The 7477-nt window shown below is 45.2% G+C and overlaps 1 pseudogene; it reads right to left on the minus strand.

Moving 5' to 3' along the window:
- Positions 1-1381: 1381 nt before the first annotated feature.
- LOC129150084 (elongation factor 1-alpha 1-like) lies at positions 1382-7146 on the minus strand (annotated as a pseudogene).
- Between the last annotated feature and the right edge of the window lie 331 nt (positions 7147-7477).

Raw genomic sequence — 7477 nt, forward strand, 5'->3', positions numbered from 1 at the left:
CATTGAGTTGTCTTCGTTCTATTACCCCATGTCTTTCCTTTATCAGGAGTATGTCCACATAAAAACAGAACTAATCATGATTTGTTATTTCACAGTCAAAGAGACCAAGTGATTATCTTGTTTACACGTTATTATGGTGTTATGTAGATGGATAGGAGCATGCTCAGATCCCCCCATCCCGTAAAGGAAACAATAACAACAACAACAAACCTTTAAAAATAAATAAGATGCCTAGCTGATTTGGCTCAGTGGATAGAGCATCGGCCTGTGGACTGAAGGGTCCCGGACTCCATTCCAGTAAAGGGCACATCCCTGGGTTGTGCACTGATCCCCAGTAGGGGGCGTGCAGGAGGCAGCCAATCAATGATTCTCTCATCATCGATGTTTCTATCTCTCTCTTCCTCTCCCTTCCTCTCTGAAGTCGATTTAAAAAAAAAAAAAAAGAGTATAGCTTTGAAACCAGAACTTGAGTCCCAGCTCTACTATTTAGTAAAATAAAATAAAATAAAATAAAATAAAATAAAATAAAAAGAAATATTTTATAAAAGAATTTAGTTAGGGGACTGTTTACTTAGCTTTGACTAATCGGGAAACCTAGATCGTGACTCAAACATATTGCCCACCTTGGCAAGGTATGTGTATAAAATTCCAAAGGTGTTTACTAATTTGGAACTTTATAAAGACCACAGAAAGATTCGTTGCTGATGACATTTCTCTTCAGAATTAGAGGCATATTGTACAGAAACATACAACTTGCTTTGTACTGTTTTTTTCCTGAAAGAAATGTAAAAATTTCTGACATCGTTCACCAGATCTTTCTAATGAGATCTCTTAGGATGATTTAAAAAAAAAACTTACTGCTTTCCAAACCTCAAATATGTGGTGAAAACCTGGCTTTTGTTTGAGGGGAGGGTTTTAATCAGCAGCATCTTACGTAGCTCTCAACTTGTGTCTGGACCAGTCTGGACCCTAGGTCTCTGTAACAGGCTCCTTTCTCTGCACACCACAGTTTCAGGGAATGTTCCTGGTCTGCACCTCCATTGTAATCTGGTTTTCACTCTCTGCCCACACCTTTGAGTCTGGTACGCAGTCTGTCCTTTTCTCCCCAAGTTCACTATTGCCTGAGTCAGAAATTTTGTCTCCCTTTTTTTGGTTCCCCATACTCCCACATCCAGTTCTGAATCTCTGTCCACTAACCCAAGTCATACTGGATTCTCCACTTACAAGAAGGGTATTCCCTCAGGCTATGGGTTAATGACCGGCATTTCGCATGACTTTTGATAGTGGAAAGCAGTGATTCACATATCATGGTGCTGTGGTCTGGGCAGTTTTTAACTACTGCCTATAGCAATGAATACTGGCTAATATAAGAAATGGGTTTTCAAGAACCCTGTATAAGGGTGTCTGAACCCACCGCAGCTGTCTGTCTCGTGTTACGACAGCAAAACAGCCCTGAGGAGGGTAGTCAGAGAAGCTCTCAGCACACATGGCCTTGCCAGGAACCATATCGATGATGGCAGCATCACCAGATTTCACAAACTTTGGGCCCTCTTCCAGCTTTTTTCCACAACGACGATCAATCTTCTTCAGCTCGGAAAATTTGCAAGCAATGTGAGCCGTGCGACAATCCAGCACAGGAGCCGATCCAGCACTGATTTGGCCTGGATGCTTCAGGATGATCACCCGAGCTGTGAAGCCAGCTGTTTCCTTTGGTGCAAAGCAGTGGACAAGAAGGCAGCTGGAGCTGGCAGTCACCACGTCTGCCCAGAAAGCTCAGAAGGCTAAGTGAGTATTTTCCCCAGTACCTGCCAGTCTTAATCGGTGGTAGATGAATGGTCTCACAACTGTTTGTCTCAATTGGCCATTTAAGTTTAAAAGACTGGTTAATGATTACAATGCATCATAAAAACTTCAGAATGATAGGAGAATGTTTTTGTGGACCATTTGGGATTTGTGTGTGTGTGGCAGTTTTTAAGTTATTAGTTTTAAAAATCAGTACTTTTTAATGGAAACAACTCTACCAAAAATCTGTCACAATTTAATGAGAAGAAAAAAAAAAAGAGTGTATGAGGAACTGCATCCCATCTAGCCAAAAGACTTCCATATGGTGCTGAACAACATGTCACAAGTTCAAGAGTAGAAGCTGCTCTTTTCCTATTCAGAGACAAAGATTTTCTAGTGTGTCCCAAGAGGCAGAACTTTCTCACTCTTTTGCCCTTATAGTCCTTATAGTTGAACTAGAGGCCCAGTGCACGAAATTCATGCATGGGAGGGGGTCCCCTCAGCCCAGCCTGCAACCTCCCAATCCGGGATCCCAAGGATCGGGCTTAAACCTGCAGTCGGACATCCCTCTTACAATCCGGGACCACTGGCTCCTAACTGCTCACCTGCCTGCCTGCCTGATCACCCCTAACTGCCCCCCCCTGCCGGCCTGGTCACCCCAACTGTCCCCCCTCACTGGCCTGGTTGCCCCACACAGCCTGCTGCTCAGTTATTTGGTCATCCCTCACTAACCACCCTGCTGGCCTGGTCATACCACGCAGCCTGCTGTTCAGTCGTTTGGTCGTCCCTCACTAACCCCCCTACTGGCCTGGTCACTCGACATAGCCTGCTGTCCAGTGGTTTGGTCATCCCTCACTAACCCCCCTGCTGGCCTGGTCATACCACGCAGCCTGCTGTTCAGTCGTTTGATCGTCCCTCACTAATCTCCCCTGCCGGCCTGGTCACCCCACACAGCCTGTTGTTCGGTCGTTACTGTGATGGCATCCTGGACAAGTTGCATATTCCTCTATTATTAGTATAGATTCTTCAAGAAGCAGGGAGTGGCCCTAGCTGGTTTGGCTTAGTGGATAGAGCATTGGTCTGCGCACTGAAGGGTCCCAGGTTCAATCATGGTCAAGGGCACATACCTCAGTGCAGCTCCTCCCATCTGGGCCCTGGTTGGGGCATGTGCAGGAGGCAACCAATTGATGTGTTTCTCCCACATTGATAATTCTCTCTCTCTTTCCCACTGTCTCTAAAAAAATATCAATGGAAAAATATCTTTAGGTGAGGATTAAAATAAATGAATAAACAAATAAATAATTAAAAATCCAATCATATTTTTTTAAAAAGAGGGAGGGAGTGCATTGTATCTACAAAGACCACTGTGTGCACATCAGACAAGATGCTAATTTATCCTAATTCAATCCACCTATATGCCTGCTATTGCATTTTATTTGTTTCTCTACTGGTTTGGAAGACACTGTTTAAACTCATCCAGGTCCACATTTACCCATCTACTATCCACTTTCCACAGACTTTACCACATATTTGAAGAGCATTTACATTCCTTTACTTCTGTCTGGTAAATCTACCTTTCCACCACAAAATTCACATACAATTCCAGGTGTACCCTTATTTCACCAAAGCTATGGCTTCTCTTCCTGCCACCTTTCTGCATCCTTAGCACTGAGCTCCTGCCTATAAACTAGCACAAGAAATTTGCTCCATTATTCTGCACACTGATGCGCATACTATCTGTCCTGTCTTCTGTTGAAGACCCTTTGCTCTGTGCCCAGTCTAATCATTTTTTAAAATATATTTTTATTGATTTTAGAGAGGAAGGGAGAGGGAGAGAAAGATAGAAGCATCAATGGTGAAAGAGAATCATTGATTGGCTGACTCCTGCTTGCCCCCTACTGGGGATCAAGCCGCAACCTTGGCATGTGCCCTTGACTAGAATCGAATCTGGGACCCTTCAGTCCGAAGGCCGATGCTCTATCCCCTGAGCCAAACCAGCTAGGGCTCAATGCCTTGGAACTTGATAATCAAACTGCTTCTTACTTCTCGCATTTGACGTCACCCAGGACTGCACCTGATGGCTCCAAAGGAAAACCTATCTTGACACATTTTATACTCTAGTTCAACTGAACTACTTATTCCCTTTGCACATGCTATTTCCTTTCCTCAGAATACCCTTCTTTGTCATTGCTTTCCTGGAGAATATGAATATAAGCAAAGTTTCCCTAATTATTTCCCTCTCAATTATATTAATCACTAGAGGCCCGGTGCATGAAAATTCATGCATTGGAGGGAGGCATTCCTCAGCCCAGCTTCCCCCCTCTCACAGTCCGGGAGCCCTCAGGGGCGGGAGGTGACCTGGTGATCAGGGGAAGGTGATGCCCCATCACACCTCTGCTGCTGCCACTGCCGGCAGCGCAAGCCTCGGCTGGCCCTGGGTGGCTGGGCAGCCACCATCCAAGGCTTGCCTGCACCTTGGGCCAGCCCTGGGCGGCTGAGGGGCTGAGGGGACTATGCACTGACATCTTGTGGCTGTGGGCACCGCCATCTTTGCGATTGTATGAGGGTCAATTAGCATATCCCCTCTTTATTAGATAGGGTTACCCACTCTGGGCTATCTCTATACCTTTAAATTATTTCTATTGATTATCGTACTATATAGAAATTATTTATGTGTGTGCTTCTCCATTGTACTTGTATGTCTTGGCATCAGGGCTTTTGTAATTTTTGATCCCCAATTTCTTGCATAGTACTTAGAACACAATAAGCACTCATTCACTTATTTATTCTTTAGGCAAATATTAATTGAGGACCTATTGTGTTTTCACTCTCATGGAGCATAGAGGAAAATGGAGGCAGCAAGGCTGGGTGTTTTAAAAATCAAATTGCATTGCAACTTGATTCAATTGCCTTTCTTTTCATTTTCTGATCCATTACCACTCTTCAAAATAGCTTTGTTGGAGTCTTAACTTGAGTTCTGTGGTTCTTGATTCCTATGTTTGCTTTGACTCTTAAAAAACACACACACACACACAAAAAAACACCTTCAGATGGTCAACGACAGGCATTTCCCTGTGTACCTGAGCATGGTGATGTCTTATTTTATCTCAGTTGATCTTTTTCAGTTAGGAAAAACCTTTCAGGTCAGAATAATTCAGGATGTTTTCTGTTACTTTTTAAATTTTAATTTAAGACAGGCATGTAGTCATTTTTCCTGTGAATTTTGCTTTCAAGCTTTTTAAAAAGTTGTTCTTGGCAGAGGTGTGGTGTGGTTTGGGGGCAAAAGGGCTTCTGGATTCAATGTGCCAGCCACAGCTTCCTCCATGCCTCCCCCGCCTGCAGTTCCACCATCACGATTACCAAGAAGATGGGCCCTATGAAAATGTCTGGTTCCTCTGATGGGAAGGAAACTGGCCAAGGTTACACTATGATGACAATACCCAGAATTACTTTGTCATAGTTGCTAATCAGCAAGCAAACAAGGTTGGGCTGGGGGAGACGTGGGGAAGGTTAATTGTATATGGGCATAAGGGACCTTATTAGAGAGATGGAAACAATAACAAACTGACCTATGGTTATGGTTGCACAACTTGCTAATTTACTAAAAATCATTGAATTACATGATGTGTAAAATGTACATCAATAAAGATATAGTAAAGAGCAAGGTGTACAAGAGAGTATTTAAATTGCTACCATTTACTTTTTTCTTCTTTTTTAAAATAATATGTTTTATTGAATTTTAAAGAGAGAGAGAGAGAGAGAGAGAGAGAGAGAGAGAGAGAGAGAGAGAGAGAGAGAAACATCGATCAGTTGCCTCCTGCACGCATCCCAACTAGGGATTGAACCCCCAAACTGGGCATGTGCCCTGACCCGGAATCAAACCAGTGACCCTTTGGTGCATGGGATGACTCAACCAACTGAACCACACCAGCCAGGGCAATCTGCTATCACTGAAATTAAAAAGCAGGAAACCAAAAAGTAAGGCAAAAAAGGCTGACCCTTCATGAAAAGGTCAAATAAATAAAATTTTTAGTGAGAGTGGAGAGCTTTCTTTATATTTGGGCTTCCTGTGTGCTTCAGTCTAGCCTCAGTATTGAAATACCAAAAATATGGGCTTGGGGCAGGGGGTTGTCTATGGAGAGAAGAGGCAAAGGTGTCTGAACCCCTGTTCACTTGCAGGGCACCTAGAGGCTTTGGTGAGGTGACTCTCTCCCAACATGTCTTGAATTGTGTATAGAGCTGTGTTGCAGGCAATTTGATTTTATGTGTGACCCAGCTAAAGCTCTATATGCCACATTGAACGGGAAGGAGGCGGAAATATCGTAGGTAGTGGGGGTTGGCATCAGGTGTTAATCTCAGTTCGGCAACCTCAGTTCCTGAGTTCTGGCTAAGAGAAGAATTCAGAGCCAAGACTCAAATGATAAGGAAAGTTGACTAAGCAAGCCACAGAGGTAGAAGTAGTGAACCGTGGAAGAAATGGGCTCAAAAAACAAGTTACAGCAAAAGAAGGGCTTTTGGAGCCTGGGGGAGGGCGGGAGAGACAGAGCTGCCCTGGGGAAGGAAAGGGTGGGGAGAGGCGCGGTGGACGCCACCGAAAGAGCCGCATTGGTTCCTCCATCCTGAGGCCTTTTGCCTGCAGTCTCAGAGCAGGATCTCAAGAGAGTATTTACCAGCTTTCCTGGTGTGTCTCCTCGGGTCTTGATCTGCACTGACGGGTCAGGGAGGGGGCCATTAGCCACTGCTGCTGGACCTGATGTCACTGAAACACAGTGGAGGTCTAAGTGTCATTTTCAGGGGTTAATGATTAAGGGAGTAGTTGTGTGAAGGCTAGTAGTTTTGCCCATTGCTAGGCACCTGGGGCTCCCTGCCCTGGTGGCCCTCTGCACCTGGCCTGTGGTTCCTGCTCTGCTCATGTCTGTCTAACTGCCTATCGCAGGCGGCATGTGGGTGCAAAGGCTGGAGGTGCAGGCCTTTGGTAAGGCCAGGTCCTAGGCCGGGCGGTGGCGGGGATGAATTGTGCATGTGTGGGGAGAGGGTATGGAAAGGAGGAACAGCTAGACCAGAAGAGTAGGGAAGGTGCATTGAAAGGGCAACACACTAAAAGAGTGTGGGGTGTGTGTGTGTGTGTGTGTGTGTGTGTGTGAGAGAGAGAGAGAGAGAGAGAGAGAGAGAGAGAGAGAGAGAGAATTCCTGTGATCACATCTTGTGGTTACAAAGCAGCTTCATGTGCTCAGTATCGTCTCCAGCAATGTTCTGTGACTTTATCCTGAATCGGACACAGTCATGTAAAAACGTGTTAAGACAATGCCACGGGAGCTTGGCCGGCAGCAGCACACGGGGCAGGTAAAGGAGGCAGGGCACCATGCTGTCCTGGCTGACCTTCTTTCCTGGGATTTATTCCTGAACTTCGTCAAACAGGCACAGAAATCACCGTGGAGAGAAATGCCCAGTGGGTGAGTCTGGGAAAGAGATGTGGTGGTTTAAGAATATGTTTGATTTTTATTATTGTTAGAGGGTGGATTCATTCCACTTTTTTGTTTCGTGGAGCACAAACATGTTCTCTTTTAAAAAGTCACCAGGAAAGAATTGGCAGCCCTTGCCCCGCTTTACATCGGGGACTCCCAGCGCAGACCCCCCCGACCACCTGGCCAGTGACAGCCATTCACTCCCAGAGCCAGGACTCAGACCATCATTA

Source organism: Eptesicus fuscus, chromosome 8, assembly GCF_027574615.1.
Source record: "Eptesicus fuscus isolate TK198812 chromosome 8, DD_ASM_mEF_20220401, whole genome shotgun sequence".
Lineage (NCBI taxonomy): Eukaryota > Metazoa > Chordata > Mammalia > Chiroptera > Vespertilionidae > Eptesicus > Eptesicus fuscus.